Source organism: Hylobates moloch, unplaced genomic scaffold (assembly GCF_009828535.3).
Source record: "Hylobates moloch isolate HMO894 unplaced genomic scaffold, HMol_V3 SCAFFOLD_13, whole genome shotgun sequence".
Lineage (NCBI taxonomy): Eukaryota > Metazoa > Chordata > Mammalia > Primates > Hylobatidae > Hylobates > Hylobates moloch.
The window spans coordinates 74,934,827-74,951,605 of record NW_026652288.1 but is presented as its reverse complement, the minus strand read 5'-3'; positions in this window follow the sequence as shown (position 1 = coordinate 74,951,605).

The following is a 16,779-nucleotide window of genomic DNA, read 5'->3' as shown; positions in this document are numbered from 1 at the left end:
TTAGCTACTGATGTACTGGATTGAGTATCATTAAGCCTCCAGGGTATTTCCTAAATTCAATTAAGTTGGGTTTACTGAATAAACATTTACTTCTCCTTCATGTACTTTTATTCATAAGTTCTCAGTACTTTTATGTAACATAATGTTCAACATAATCCATAAAGACTTATGAATTATTCATACAATTCTACTACAAATATTAAACCATTGTATTTGTACAAATATTTAACCATTGTAGTAATACCAACATATATAATGAGAGAGCTAATCATTTTTGTACTCCCATCTTCACTCTTCCTGTACCGTCATATCAAATATAACATTTTTAACAATCTGGCATATATAATTCTGTGTGCAACCAGAGCCTTATATATATGATTACTTATATTTTTTCTTCCTCAAATGTAAGGTTTTAAAAAAATCTAATTAGTAATACATTCACTGCTAAAATATAATATCATAAATCTGCAACTTGCTATTTTTATTTAAAAACATACCTAGGACATCTCCAAATAATGTATCCATGAATCTAGCTAATTTATTTTACATTTCTAATTGATATGTATATATGTTATTCATAGATAATATTTATTAACCTGTTAATTTAATTTTAAATGGACACATGGATGCCCCATATAAATTATGTGCATACACATAATAATAAAAATTATTATTGCCTTAAAAAATAAGGTGGGATGTTACATACTTCACTATGCTTTAGATTATTTTCTCAATAAAGGAGCATGTACATTTATCTAGTCAATGTGTATATAATTCATAGACATGTTAAATGACTACATGATGTTCTATGCATGTCTATAACATAATTGATTAAAACATTAGTAATCTGCTAATTGATTAAAACATCTAGCAATCTGCGCTTACTTTGTTCTCAGTATATAGTCACTATAAATAGCATTGTAATAAATTATTTGCATATATTTATTCACATAACAGCATTTTTAATAACGTGAGATACAGTTCCAGGAGTGAATTTTCTGGGTCAAAGAGTATGTGGAAATTTAATTCGGAATAAATGTTACTCTATTGTTACCTGTAGGGTTACCACCAGTAATATGTGACAATATAACATTTGCTCATCCATTCCAATATCTTTATTTCTCATAGCAAATAGGCACATAAAATATTACCTAATTATGCATGAGAGAATTCTCTTAATAACACCATCAAATATAAAATTCTTTATAGTATTTCTTAAACATTTGAAATTAATTTTCTGAAAATTTCCTATTTGCATATTTGGCTATTCTATTTACCTTTTCTTGATAATTATGGATGTTGATTTTTAATTTTGAGTTTATGGTAAAAATATTCTTTATCATTTGATTGTCTATTATTTTGAGTTGTATATTATTAACTAGTTCAAGTTTATTACTTTCCAGAAAATAGTATTTGCTTTCATAGTTATTATATCATTCCTTTACTGTCCTTAAGATCACATTTCTGTCTTTTCTAATTTGTTATTGTTCCTATTTTATTTATTTTTATTCTTTCATATTATGATAATTTCTGTTCATGAATTTTCATCTTATTATTGATATAGTCAGATTTCATGAAATTTTACACAAGTATCTTTATACTTTGCATTTCTAAATATTCTACAATTTCACTTTGATCCTCATTTTGATAAAATAATTGTGTCATGCACACACATACAGCATCAAATATACTTGCCTATAATTAACATGTAAATTTTTATTATGAATTTTTAATATTGTGTTTATTAATTTTAAATTATATTGCATTTTATCAGAGAAAAAACATATAATCTTTGTCATATTGAAGATTATAATTTTGTCTCGGCAAAATGTTTGTTTAAAAAAACAGATTCTTTACTTTCAAGGTATACATTTCAACATCTATTAGATCTAATTTATTTCCTGTGATATTTACATACTGAACAGCCTTATATTATCTTTCTAATGTTATGATCTTTAGACAACTGATAGGTAAAGTTCTGTCAAAATGTTCTTATTCTTATGAGTTAGCTCTAATTTATATATTTTAATGCCACATATTTGGTATGAAAACATGCCATAGATCGATCACCTTTATGCTTTTTAAAATTTTCCTGCTTTGATTTTTTGTTAGTGTTAACAACTCTTGCCTTTGGAATTGCTTATTTGTATTCATTAAATATTCATTGATTTATTAATGCCAGTAATTTAAAGTGGCTTTACTTTAGATGAATTTCTAGTAGTATTTAGCATTATTTTTTCATTGAGCCAGGGAATAATATTTAAACTGATGTCCAGTTTTAATATAGCTGATTTGTTTATATCAATTTCCAGTACATATTTTATTACATATTCAGTTTTATTTGTGCTATCATTTTTTTCTTTATTGGCATGTGGTCTCTTATTTTTGTGATTTTAAAATTTATGTTAAAGTATTCTGTTTTGTATTCTTTTTTCTAGTAATTAACAATAACATAATTTCTGTAAAATTCTCTTTCACAATTTATTTTCATTCAGTATTACTTTGTACACCTACACTTAATCATATCTGTTCCATTGTCTATTTTTATGTATATTATTTTTTATGTTCAAGTTTTACATCTATATTTTTAACTGTAATCATAATTATCAAAGACTATTATGCTTATTTCTTCATTTGCAGAATGCTTTGCATGGGTGTCAACTTAGTAACTACTACACATATATATTAAAATCTCTAATTTTGATTTTTTTTACATTTGAAGTACAAAATATTTAATTGTAACATTCTTAGATTTCCTTTTTTCCCCTAGTAATAATTGCTTCTTTTTCCATTAAATATTTATACATGAAAATTTGAAACTTGATTTTCTCACCCATAAATGTCATTTTTTTCTTACTGCATGAATTTCCACACATTTCTTTATTTATTTTGCATTTTAATTTGGAATTTTAAAGAATAAAAACATATTGAAAGTGTTTTGTCTATCATGAAGTTTAGTGTTTAGTACTTTTTTAAAAATTAGAAATGATTAACAATTTTTTAATAAAACCTTTTAAGTTCAGGGATAAATGTGCGGGTTTGTTACACAGGTAAACTTGTGTCATGGGGATTTGTCGTACAGATTATTTCATCACCCAGGTATGCCTAGTACCCATTAGTTATTTTTCCTGATCTTCTCCCTCCTCCCACCCTCCACCCTCTCACAGGTCTCAGTGTGCATTGTTCCCCTCTATATGTCCATGTATTCTCATTTAGCTCCCAAATATAAGTTAGAACATGTGGTATTTTGTTTTCTGTTGCTGCATTAGTTTGCTGAGGAAAATGCCCTCCAGCTCTATCCATGTCTCTGCAAAGGGCATGATCTTAAAAAAAATTACTTTCTGTTCCAGTAGCTTTGTGAGAACATGTGGTGTTTGGCTATATAAGTTATTTATAGTGGCGATTTCTGAGATTTTGGTGTACCCATCACCCAAGCAGTGTACACTGTACCCACTGTGTAGTCTTTTATTCCTCAACCCCCTCCCAATCTTTCCCCTGAGTACCCAAAGTCCATTTTATCATTCTTATAACTTTTAGTTCTCATAGATTAGCTACCACTTATGAGTGAGAACATATGATTTTTGGTTTTCCATTCTTGAGTTACTTCACGTAGAATAATAGTCTCTAATTCCATGTAGGTTGCTGCAAATGCCATTATTTTATTCTGTTTTATAGCTGAGTAGTATTCCATGGTATGTATGTGTATATATATATATATAGTATATATATATATAGTATTCCATGGTATGTATGTGTATATATACACATATGTATGTGTATAGGTTATATATATATATGTATATGTATACGTGTATATATATATATATAATATTTTCTTTTTCCACTCATTGATTGATGGGCATTTGGGCTGGTTCCATATTTCTGCAATTGCAAATTGAGCTGCTATAAACATGCATGTGCAAGTATATTTTTGTATAATATCTTCTTTTCCTCTGGGTAGATACCCAGTAGTGGGATTGCTGGATCAAAAGATAGATCTATTTTTAGCTCCTCAAGGAATCTCCACACTGTTTTTCATAGTGGGTGTACTAGTTTGCATTCTCACCAGCAGTGTAAAAGTGTTCCCTTTTCACCACATCCATGGCAACATCTAATATTTTTTGGTTTTTTAATTATGGCCATTCTTGCAGAAAATAGAGTGGTATCACATAGTGAATTTGGTTAGCATTTCCTTGATCATTAATGATGTTGAGCATTTTTCTATATGTTTGTTGGCCATTTGCACATCTTTTGAGAATTGCCTATTCATGTCCTTACCCAGCTTTTTGAAGGGATTTTTTTTTTCTTGCTGATTTGTTTGAGTTCCTTGTAAGTTCTTGATATTAGTCTTTGTCAGATATATAGGTTGTGAAGATTTTCTCCCACTATGTGGGTTGTTTGTTAACTCTGCTGATTATTTCTTTGGCTGTGAAGAAGTTTTTAGTTTAAGTTCCATCTATTTCTCTTTGCTTTTGTTGCATTTGCTTTTGGATTCTTGGTCATGAAGTCTTTGCCTAAGTCAGTGTCTAGAAGGGTTTTTCTGATGTTATCTTCTAAAATTTTTATGGTTTCACGTCTTAGATTAGTTTTTGATGTATTTTCAGTTGATTTTTGTATAAGGTGAAATATGAGGATCTAGTTTTATTCTCCTACGTGTGGCTTGCCAATTACCCCAGCACCATTTGTTGAATAGAGTGTCCTTTCCCCACTTCATGTTTCGGTTTGATTTGTTTAAGATCAGTTGGCTGTAAGTATTTGACTTTATTTCTGGGTTCTCTATTCTGTTTCATTGGTCTATTTGCCTATTTTTACCCCAGTACAATACTGTTTTGGTGATTATGGCCTTATAGTTTGAAGCTGGGTAATGTGATGTCACCAAATTTGTTCTGTTTGCTTAGTCTTGCTTTGGCTATGTGAGTCTCTTTTTGGTTTCATATGAATTTTAGGATTTTTTTTTCTAGTTATGTGAAGAATATTGGTGGCATTTTGATAGGATTTGCACTGAGTTTGTAGACGGCTTTTGGCAGTATGGTCATTTTCACAATACTGATTCTACCCTTTCATGACCATGGAATGTGTTTCCATTTCTTTTTGTCATCTGTGATTTCTTTCATCAGTGTTGTTTAGTTTTCTTTGTAGAGGTCTTTAACCTCCTTGGTTAGGTATATTCCTCAGTATTTTATTTTGTTATTATTACTATTTTTTTGCAGCTATTGTAAAAGGGATTGAGTTCTTGATTTGATTCTCAGCTTGGTCGCTATTGGTGTAGAGCAGAGATACTGATTTGTACATTAATTTTGTATCCTGAAACTTGCTGAATTCATTTACCAGTTCTAGCAGCTTTTTGGATGAGTCTTTAGAGTTTTCTATGTATACAATCATATCATCAGCAAACAGGGACAGTTGACTTCCTCTTTACCAATTTGGATATCCTTTATTTATTTATCTTCTCTAGTTGCTCCAGTTATGATTTCCAGTACTATGTTAAATAGAAGTGGTGAAAGTAGGCACCCTTGTCTTGTTCCAGTTCTAAGCAGGGTGCTTTCAACTTTTCCAAATTCAGTATAATGTTGGCTGTGGGTTTGTTACAGATGGCTTTTATTACCTTGAGGTATCTCCCTTCTTTGCTGATTTTGGTGAGGGTTTTAATTATAAAGTGATGCTGAATTTTGTCAAATGGTTTTTTTTGCATGTATTGAGATGATCATGTGGTTTTTGTTTTTAATTTTATGTGGTGTAGCACATTTATTAATCTGTGGATGTTAAACCATCTCCTCATCCCTCATATGAAACCCACTTGATCATGTTGGATTATCTTTTTAAAATGCTGTTGGATTTGGTTTGCTAGTATTTTGTTGAGAATTTTTGCATCTGTGTTCATCAGGAATATTGGTCTGTAATTTTCTTTTTTTGTTATGTCCTTCCCTGGTTTTGGTAGTAGGATAATACTGGATTCATAGAATGATTTAGGGAGGATTCCTTCTTTCTCTATCTTGTGAAATAGTATCAATAATATTTGTACCAATTCTTTGAATGTCTGATTTAATTCATCTGTATATCTATCTGGTCCCAGACTATTTTTTGTTGGCAGTTTTTTTATTACTGTTTCAAACTTGCTGCTTGTTATTGGTGTGTCCAGAGTTTGTATATCTTCCTGGTTTAATCTAGAAAAGTTGTATATTTCCAGGAATTTATCCATCACCTCTAAATTTTCTAGTTTATGTACATAAAGGTGTTCATAGTAGCCTTGAATATTCTTTTGTATTTCTGTGCTATTGAGAGGTGAAGCTGGCTGGGCTTCTGGGTTGGGTGGGGACTTGGAGAACGTTTCTGTCTAGCTAAAGTATTGAAAACACACCAACCAGCGCTCTGCGTCTAGCTAAAGATTTGTAAATGCACCAATCAGCACTCTGTAAAAACGGACCAATCAGCACTCTGTAAAATGGACCAATCAGCGCTCTGTAAAATGGACCAATCAGCAGGATGTGGGTGGAGCCAAATAAGGGAATAAAAGCTGGCCACCTGAGCCAGCAGTGGCAACCTGCTCAGGTCCCCTTCCATGCTGTGGAAACTTTGTTCTTTCACTCTTCGCAGTAAATCTTGCTGCTGCTCACTCTTTGGGTCTGCACTACCTTTATGAGCTGTAACACTCACTGCAAAGGTCTGCAGCTTCACTCCTGAAGTCAGCAAGACCACAAACCCACTAGAAGGAAGAAACTCTGGACACATCTGAACATTGGAAGGAACAAACTCCAGACATACCATCTTTAAGAACTGTAACACTCACCGTGAGGGTCCATGACTTCATGCTTCATGTCAGCAAGTCCAAGAACCCACTGGAAGGAAACAATTCTGGACACACTATCAGTAGTGATATCATTTGGGTGTGTCTCTACCCAAATCTCATCTTGATTTGTATGTAGCTTCTGTAATCCTCACGTGTTGTGGGAGAAAACTGATGTATGTAACTGAATCATGGGGTGGGTTTTTCCTATTCCATTCTAATGACAGTGAATAAGTCTCAGGATAACTGATGGTATTATAAAAGGGCAGCTCCCTTGCACATGACCTCTTGCCTGCCACCATGTAAAATGTGACTTTGCTACTCTTTCATCTTCTGCCATGATTGTGAGGCCTCCCCAGTCATGTGGAATTGTGAGTCTATTAAACCTCTTTTTCTTTATAAATTACCCAGTCTCAGGTATTTCTTCATAGCAGTATGAAAATGGACAAATATAGTAAATTGGTACTGGTAGAGTGGGGTACTTCTTTTAAGATACCCAAAAATGTGGAAGTGACTTAGGAACTGGGTAACAGTCAAAGATTGGAAAAATTTGGAGGGCTCAGAAGAACACAGGAAGATGTTGGAAAGTTTGGAACTTTCTAGAGACTTGCTGAATGGTTTTGACCAAAAAGCTCCAGACTGAGGTGGTCTCAGACAGAAATGAGGAACTTTTGGGAACTGGAATAAAGGTGACCTTTGTTATGCTTTAGCAAAGAGAATGGAAGCATTTTGCCCCTGCCATAGACATCTGTGGAACTTTCAACTTCAGAGAGATGATTTAGGGTATTTGGCAAAAGAAATTTCTAAGCAGCAAAGTGTTCAACAGGTGACCTGGGTGGAAAATTTGCAGCCTGATGATGCCGTAGAAAAGAAAGACCCATTTTCTGAGGAGAAATTCAAGCAGGCTGAAAAAATTTGCAAAAGTAACACGGAGCCAAAAGTTAATTACTGAGACAATGGGGGAAATTTTCTCCAGGACATGTCAGAGATCTTCACAGTGGTTCCTCCCATCACAAGCCAAGAGAGTTAGGAGGAAAACATGGTTTCATGGGCCAGCCCCAGGGCCTTGAGGCTTTGTGCAGTCTTGGGACTTAGTGTCCTACATCCCGGTTGTAGTTAAAAGGAGCCAATGTACAGCTAAGGCAGTTGCTTCAGAAGGTGCAAGCCCCAAGCCTTGGTGGTTTACACATGGTGTTGGGCACCTGCGGGTGTATAGAAATCAAGTATTGAGGAATGGAAACCTCTGCCTAGATTTCAGAGGATATATAAATACACCTAGATGTCCAGGCAGAGGTGTGCTGTAGGGGTGGATCTCTCATGAAGAAACTCTGTTAGAGAAGTGCAGAAGGGAAATGTGGGGTCAGAGCTCCCCTCCCACACAGAGTCCTTACTGGAGCACTGACTAGTGGAGTTGTGAGAAGAGGGCGACCATCCTCCTGATCCCAGAATTGTAGATTCTTCAATTGCTTGCATCATTTGCCTGGGAAAGCTGCAGACACTCAACACCAGCCAATGTAAGCATCCAGGAGAGGAGCTGTACCCTGCAAAGCCACAGTGGTGATGCTGCCTAAGGCCATGAGAGCCCACCTCTTGCATCGGCATGATCTGGAAGTGATACATGGAGTCAAAGGAGGTCATTTTGGAGCTTTAAGATTTGACTGCCCTGCTGGATTTTGGACTAGCATGAGCCCGTAGTCCCTTCGTTTTGGCCCATTTCTCCAACTTGGAACATGTGTACTTACCCAATGCCTCTACCTTCATTTTATCTAGAAAACAACAAACTTGCTTTTAATTTTACAGACTCATAGGGAGAATGGACTTGCCTTGTCTTAGATGAGACTTTGGACTTGGACTTTTGAATTAATGCTGGAATGATTTAAGATTTTGGGGGACTGTTGGGAAGGTATGATTGGTTTTTAAATGTGAGGACATGAAAATTAAAAGGGGTCAGAGGTAAAATGATATGGTTTTGCTGTGTGCCCACCCATCTCTCATCTTGAATTGTGGCTCCTCTAATCCCCATATGTAATGAGAGGGACCTGGTGGGAGGTAATCGAATCATGGGGGTCAGTTTTCTCTGTGCTGTTCCTGTGACAGTGAATAATTTTCATGAGAACTGATGGCTTTATGAAAGGGCAGTTCCTCTGCACACACCCTCTTGCCTTCTGCCATTTAAGACATGCCTTTGCTCCTCCTTCACTGTCTCCCTGACTGTGAGACCTCCTCAGCCATGTGGAACTGTGAATCCATTAAACCTCTTTTACTTTATAAATTACCAAGTCTTGGTATTTCCTTATAGCAGGATGAAAATGGGCTAATACAAGTTGCAATGTCTCCTGTTTTGTTTCTAAATGAGCTTATTTGGAACTTCTGTTTTTTCTTGGTTAATCTTGCTAATGTTCTATGAATGTTATCTTTTCAAATATACAGCTTTTGTTTTATTTATGTTTTGTGTTCTTTTTGTTTCAATTTCTTTTAGTTCTGGTCTGATCTTGGTTACTTATTTTCTTCTGCTGGGTTTGGGTTTGGATTGTTCTTGTTTTTCCAGGTTTGTGAGGTATGACCTTAGATTGTCTATTTGTGCTCTTTCAGACTTTTTGATGTAGCCATTTAATGCTATAAACTTTGCTCTTAGCACTGGTTTTGCAGTATCCCAGAGATTTTGATAGGTTGGGTCACTATTATAATTCAGTTCAAAGAATTTTTTAATTTCCATCTCCATTTCATTGTTGCCCCAGTGATCATTCAGGAGAAGGTTATTTAATTTCCAAATATTTGCATGGTTTTGAGGCTTCCTTTTAGAGTAGATTTTCAATTTTATTCCATTGTGGTCTGAGAGAGTACTTGAAATAAATTCAGTTTTCTTAAATTTACTGAGACTTGATTTGTGACGTATCATACAGTCTGTCTTGGAGAATATTTCATATTCAGATGAATACAATACATACTCTGCAGTTGTTGAGTAGAATATTCTGTAAATATCTTTTTGTTTTTACAGTATTTTGATTTTTTTATTATTATCATACTTTAAGTTTTAGGGTACATGTGCACAACGTACAGGTTTGTTACATATGTATACATGTGCCATGTTGGTGTGCTGCACCCATTAACTCGTCAGTTAAGAAAATATCTGTTAAGTCCATTTGTTGTTAGGGTATAATTTAAGTCCATGGTTTCTTTGTTGACTTTCTGTCTTGATGACCTGTCTAGTGCTGTAAGTGGAGTATTGAAGTCCTCTATTATTGTTGTGTTACCATCTAACTCATTTCTTAGGTTTAGTAGTAATAGTTTTATAAATCTGGAAGCTCCAGTGTTAGTTGTATATATTTATTTAGGATTGTGATATTTTCTTGTTGTACCAGTCCTTTTATCATTACATAATGTCCCTCTTTGTCTTTTTAAATTGATATTGCCTTAAAGTTTGTTTCATCTAAGATAAGGTAGCTATTCCTGCTTGCTTTTGGTGTCCGCTTGCATGGAATAGCTTTTTCCACCCCTTTACCTTAATCTTATTTGAGTCCTTATGTGTTAGGTGAGTCTGTTGAAGACAGTAGAAACTCGGCTGTTGAATTTTTATTTTGTCATTCTGTATTTATTAATTTGAGCATTTAGGCCATTTACATTGAACATTAGTATTGAGATCTGAGGTACTATTCTATTTATTGTGCTACATGGTACCTGAATAAGGTTTTTCTTTACATTGTGCTTTTGTTTTATAGGTCCTGTGAGATTTATGCTTTATGGAGGTTCTATTTTGGTGTATTTTGATAATATGTTTCAAGATTGAGAGCTTCTTTTAGCAGTTCTTGTAGTGCTGGCTTGGTAGTGGCAAATTCTCTCAGCCTTTGCTTGTCTGGAAAAGACTGTGTCTTTCCCTCATTTAGGAAGCTTAGTTTTGCTGGATACAAAATTTATGGCTGAGAATCGCTTTGTTAAAGGCAGCTAAAAATAGAACCCCAGTCCTTCCTGGCTTGTATGGGTTTCTGCTGAGAAATCTGCTGTTACTCTGATAGGTTTTTGTTTATAGGTTACCTGGTGCTTTTTCTCACAGCTCTTGATTCTTTCCTTCATCTTGACTTTGATTATGTGCTTAGGTGATAATCTTTTTGCGATGAATTTTCCAGGTGTTCTTTGAGCTTCTTGTATTTGGATGTGTAGATCTCTAGCAAGGCCTGGGATGTTTTCCTAGATTATTTTCTCAAATATGTTTTTCAAACATTTAGATTTCCCTTCTTCCTTGGGAACACAAATTATTCTTAGGTCTGGACACTTAACATAGTCCCAAAATTCTTGCAGGCTTTGTTTCATTTTTTTGAAAATTATTTTCTCTATGACTTTGATGGGTTGGGTTAATTTGAAAGATTTGTCTTTGAGCTCTGACATCTTTCTTCAGTTTGTTGTATTGTTCAGGCTTTCCAATGCATTTTGCATTATGTGAAATGTGTCCTTGATTTCCATAAGTTGTGATTGTCTTTTATGCTATTTATTGTACGGAATATTTTTCTATTCATATCCTGTATCATGTTTTTGATTTCTTTAAATCAGACTTTTTCCTTCTCTGGTGCCTCTTTGATTAGCTTAATAATCGACTTCCTGAATTCTTTTTCTGGCAATTCAGATATTTTGTCTTGGTTTGGATCTATTGCTGGTGATCTGGTGTGAACTTTTGGGGGTGTTAAAGAAGCTTGTTTTGTCATGTTACCAGAATTGTTTTTCTGGTTCCTTCTTATTTGGGTAGACTATGTAAGAGGGAAGATCTGGGACTGAAGGGCTGCTGTTCATATTTTTTTGTCCCACAGTGTGCTCTCACAATTTGGTGTTCTCTCCCTTCCTCTAGGGATGGGGCTTCCTGGGAGCCAAACTTCAGCGATTGGTTTTGCTTTTCTGGGTCTAGCCATCCAGCAGAGTTACTAGACTCCAGGCTAGTACTGGGGAGTGTCTGCAAAGAATCCTATGATGTGATTTGTCTTCAGGTCTTTTAGCCACAGATACCAGCACCTGCTCCAGTGGAGGTAGCATGGGAGGGAAGTGGATTCTGTGAGGATCCTTCTTTGAATATTTGTCTAGTGCACTGGCTTGTGTTTGTTGGCCTCCAGCCAAGAGGTGGCACTTTCCAGAACTCATCACCTGCAGTACTATAGGGAGGATGCAAACTTGCCTTAAGGTTGCTTGGTTAAGTATTCAGGTTTCTCAGGCAATGGGCAGAGCCATAGAGCCCCCGAGAGATTATGTCCTTTGTCTTTGGCAACCAGGCAGGTAGAGAAAGACCACCAGGTGGGGACACGGATAGGTGTGTCTGAGCTCAGACTCTTTGGGTGGGGCTTGCTGTAGCTGCTGTAGGGGATGGGGTATGGTTTTCAGGCCAATGGAGTTATGTTTCCAGGAGGATTATGGCTGCATCTGCTGAGTCATACAGGTCACCAGGGAAGTGGGGGAAAGCCAGCAGTCACAGACCTCACCCTACTACTATGCAGCCCAAAGTCCTAAAGGCTGGTCTGACTCCCACAATGCCCCTCCACCTAAGTCTATTTCCAGGCAGCTGGTGACCAGGACTGAGAACTTTCCCAAGGACACCAACCTCCCCCCTGGGAAAGCAAGGCTCAGGTTTTTGGCATCTCAAGGAGACTGCAGTGGTAATTCGGTCACTTCAAAGGGTCTGTGGATTCTCTCAGCTTTCCTGGTATGTTCCTCTGGTAGTTCTTGGAACAAAAGTTCATGATATGAGTCTCCACACACTGCTCTGTCTTTCTAAGTGGGAGCTGAAACCTAGTCCTGCCTCCTATACTAATCTCACTCTTTTTTACAACTGCATAATATTTCATGGTTTAGATGTACCACAAACAGAATGGGAGATAATTTTTGTGAATACTATGCATTTGATAAAAATCTAAAATCCAGTATCTATAAGAAACTTAAACAAATTTACAAGAAAAAAAACCTCATAAAAAGTGGTCAAAGAACATGAACACACACTTTTCAAAAGCCGACCTACATGTGGCCAACAATCATATGAGAAAAAGCTAAACTTTACTGATCATTATAGAAATGTAAATCAAAACTGCAATCAGATACTATCTCACACTAGTCAGAATAGCTACTATTAAAAAGTCAAAAAATAACAGATGCTGTCAAGGTTGTGGAGAGAAAGGAACAATTATTACACTGTTGGTGAGAGTGTAAATTAGTTTCCCAACAACCATTGTAGAAGACAGTGTGGTGATTCCTCAAAGACCAAAAGATAGAAATACTATGTGACTCAGCAATCCTATTACTGGGTATATACCCAAAGGAATATAAATTATTCTATTATAAAAACACATTTTAATGTATGTTTATTACAGCATTGTTCACAACAGCAAACACACGGAATCAACCTAAATGCCCATCAATCATAGACTAGGACAACAATTTTTTTTTCTTTTTTGAAATGGAGTTTCACTCTGTTGCCAGTCTGGAGGGTAGTGGTGCAATCTCAGCTCACTACAATCTCCGCCTCCCAAGTTCAAATGATTCTCCTGCCTCAGCCTCTTGAGTAGCTGGGACTACAGGCACATGCCACCATGCCCAGCTAATGTTTGTATTTTTAGTAGAGACGAGATTTCACCATGTTGGCCAGGATGGTCTCAATCTCTTGACCTCATGATCCACCCACCTTGGCCTCCCAAAGTGCCGGGATTACAGATGTGAGCCACCACGCCTGGCCAACAATTTTTAAATGTATGTTATTTCCAAAGATCATCAACCTGAATGCCCATAAATTATAGACTAGAATAACAATTATAAAAAATGTATTATTTCCAAATGTCATGACTAATATCAACTGGAAAGTTAACAATATTTGGCTTTAAAAAATTATATGTCACTTAAGAGAGAATGGAGCTACTAATAAGAACAAAGTCTACAGATACTAAAATATATGTTTATTTTTTTATAAACTATACATCTGGAGGTAAGTGGCTTAGTAGCTTAAAAATTAGATTTGGTACTCAGAAATTCTCTTGTCCTTTATGTATGTTATAGCATAGCTTTAATATGGTACTGATGTTTTAGGTATAATATTTGAATTATGAAAGAAAGAATGGGAACACAAGGTCTGTCCCTTTTATTATAAGTAAGAAAAAACAAGAAAAGATAAAGGCAGCGTGCTTCTGACTTCCTCCATTGGGAACTGTATCAATTGGCAACCTTTACACACAAGGGTGGCCAAGACCGTGACATTTTTATTCTCCAGACTCAATTGTAAAAGTCAAGAAAGAACTATGCTGAAAATATATATTTGTCTAGCCAAAGAAAATTGTCTTCCTCATTATTATTCTAATCTGGAAAATTTCAATTGCTCTTTCTTAGCATTCCCTAGCACCTTTCTAAATTTTCACAGTTCCTCATCATTGATAATAATGATGACTCTTTTGAGTGTTTCTTTCATATCATGTGATAAGAATAATTTATTATTATTTAAACCACACAGATTCTTATTAATTAAATGTTGGTATTCCAATTTTGAATATTAACTAAATGAGGCCCAGACATGTTAAATTCTTTAATCATTATACTGAATTAATACATAAAAAGAACTGTGATTTAATTACCAGTTCATATCTAAGGTTTCAAAGACCAAAGTACTGATTTTATGGTGTTAATCAAATAAAGTATTTTTTGAAAAGGATGGTATTTGAGACCCAGACATGTTAAATACCTCACCTAACTGATGGAATTAATAGTTGAGACTCAACTGGTTCCATTATTAGTCGACCTATTCCAAGTAATAAATATCTGTAATACATATTGTGAAAAAGTTTTACAGTTCATCATTGAATTAATGTATACACTTTGGTCATTTATATCATTTTTATCAACAGAATTCTACATATTGCCACATATCAGTTCCAGTAATTTTGAATAAATATGATTGCTGAAGAAACAAAGCAGCTGAGCCATTAGTACTCAATGTTAAAAGAAAAGCTATATCCAATTTTGGATTGTTTTTGCTTTCCTATATTGTAAATTTACTGATATCAGAAACTACCACCAGTAGCAAGCAAAACATTGTATCTTGGGTCCAACGCAGAAAACCAAGTAACGTTACAATTAGAATTTGGTTAAACAAAGACCTTCCACTACTTTCTTATGTAATATTAACCACAGCAGTAGTAATATTCCAATAATTCTGAGTTTCTTTCATGTTTGTTTTAGAGATGATGCTAGTTTAAAATATAAATGTATACACTTCCAACATGAACGTTCATCACGTTCAAAAGTCATAATATCTTCTCCATTGTTGGAAGGATTCTGAATTTGAGACTCACGTTTGTATGTATTTACATTTTGTATTTTCTCTGGAGGTTTGCTAATGTACAGCATAAATGAATTTATCTTACACAATGCAATCAAAACCCTGCATTGATACGGGTTTTTGTTGTTACACTGGCATTATTACAAATGAACATTTCTCAAGGAAAATATTCACACATCTCAGGTCTTTCCTTGGCATGATGCCAAAGTTAGACAAATATTTTTGTTATAGTTACATCCTGGTAAGAGACTTTTTCTGTTGTTTGCTGCACTATAAAAACAACAAAGGGAAATATTAAAGAAAACAACTTCTTTTAAAAATTATCTTTCAAAGGTAAGTTTCCAGGTAAAAAAAAAAATTAAAGTAGGCAATAATTATGTGCTTCTACAATGACAGTGCTGTGAACCTTAACGGGTAGAAAATAAGACAAAACGAACAATCTGAGAGTGTACCATTTCTAATTAGGCATCTACAGTACAGATTGATAAACTTTTTCTGTAAGTGGCCAGATAGTAAATATTTTAGTCTATGCAGGCCATATAGTCTCTGCAATAATTACTCAGTTCTGCTTATGTGGTGCAAAAGCAGCCACTGACAATTGGCAAAATTGTATTCTGTATAACTTTCTTCATCAAAATAGGCTGTGGATGGGTTCTTCTCATAGCCCTTAATTTGCAACCATTGATGTAGATCATCTGCTTCCACCCACCTTCTCTAAGAAGGTTCTGGGGTTATTGGCTACACAGCAACCTGGAACAGAACATGATCAGGTCACCTTGTTCCTGTCCTGGAATGCATCTTGGCTGTAGCAATGTTTATTAATTTATTGAAAGCTCATAGCTTCTCTGTCTGAACTCATATGTGCACCTGTTTCTCTTTACTAGTATTTTTGAAACTGCCTTTTCAGAGGGAAATTTGTATTGAAAGGTAAAAAGGAGGTACAATGAAAGTTGAAAAGGCACTCCTTCTCAAAGTTATTCCATATAATATCAATTTGGGCTCATAAGGAAACATATACCTTTCTTATTCTACACTGTTCTGAACAAATAAAAAAGGGCCTTTATGTTGTCTGATTTTTCATTTCCTTTAAGTGAAAGAGTGAGATTGACATTCAGGTACTTTGAAGTATTTTTATGAGGATTAAATAAGATAACCTTTAAAAGCTCCAAACAGTTTTTGGCACAGTCTTCTCTTTTTAGTATATAAATTTATATTTTCCATCTGTTTCCCACTTTTTCATCTTAAGCATTTCCTTTTCCCATGACATTAAAGCTGTTTCAAATTTGATCTACTCAACCATGTTTTCATTCTCTCTTTCTTTTTTAAAATATGTCATTTGTTTATGTATTCATTTAATACACATTTTGAGTGCTTACTATGCTCACATATGTCGCAATATTTCATATTCTCAATTATGTGTCACAGCTGATTCTCCACATTAGTATAAGTATTTAGATATTTACTTAAAACTGGTATAATTTTCTCAACTCATGCTGTCCTTTTACATGATGCTTGCAAAAGATCCCCATGAATTTTTAGTTATCAATTGTATCATGAAATAATGCATATAAATACACAATTTAAAATCAAAGGACACAAAAGGTAAAGAAATCTTGAAAGTCTTTTTTATATTCCTTATTTAAAATAACAAAACTCAGTGAATTGTTTTCCTTCAAAGTAGCAGATTAGAGTTAAACTCTGT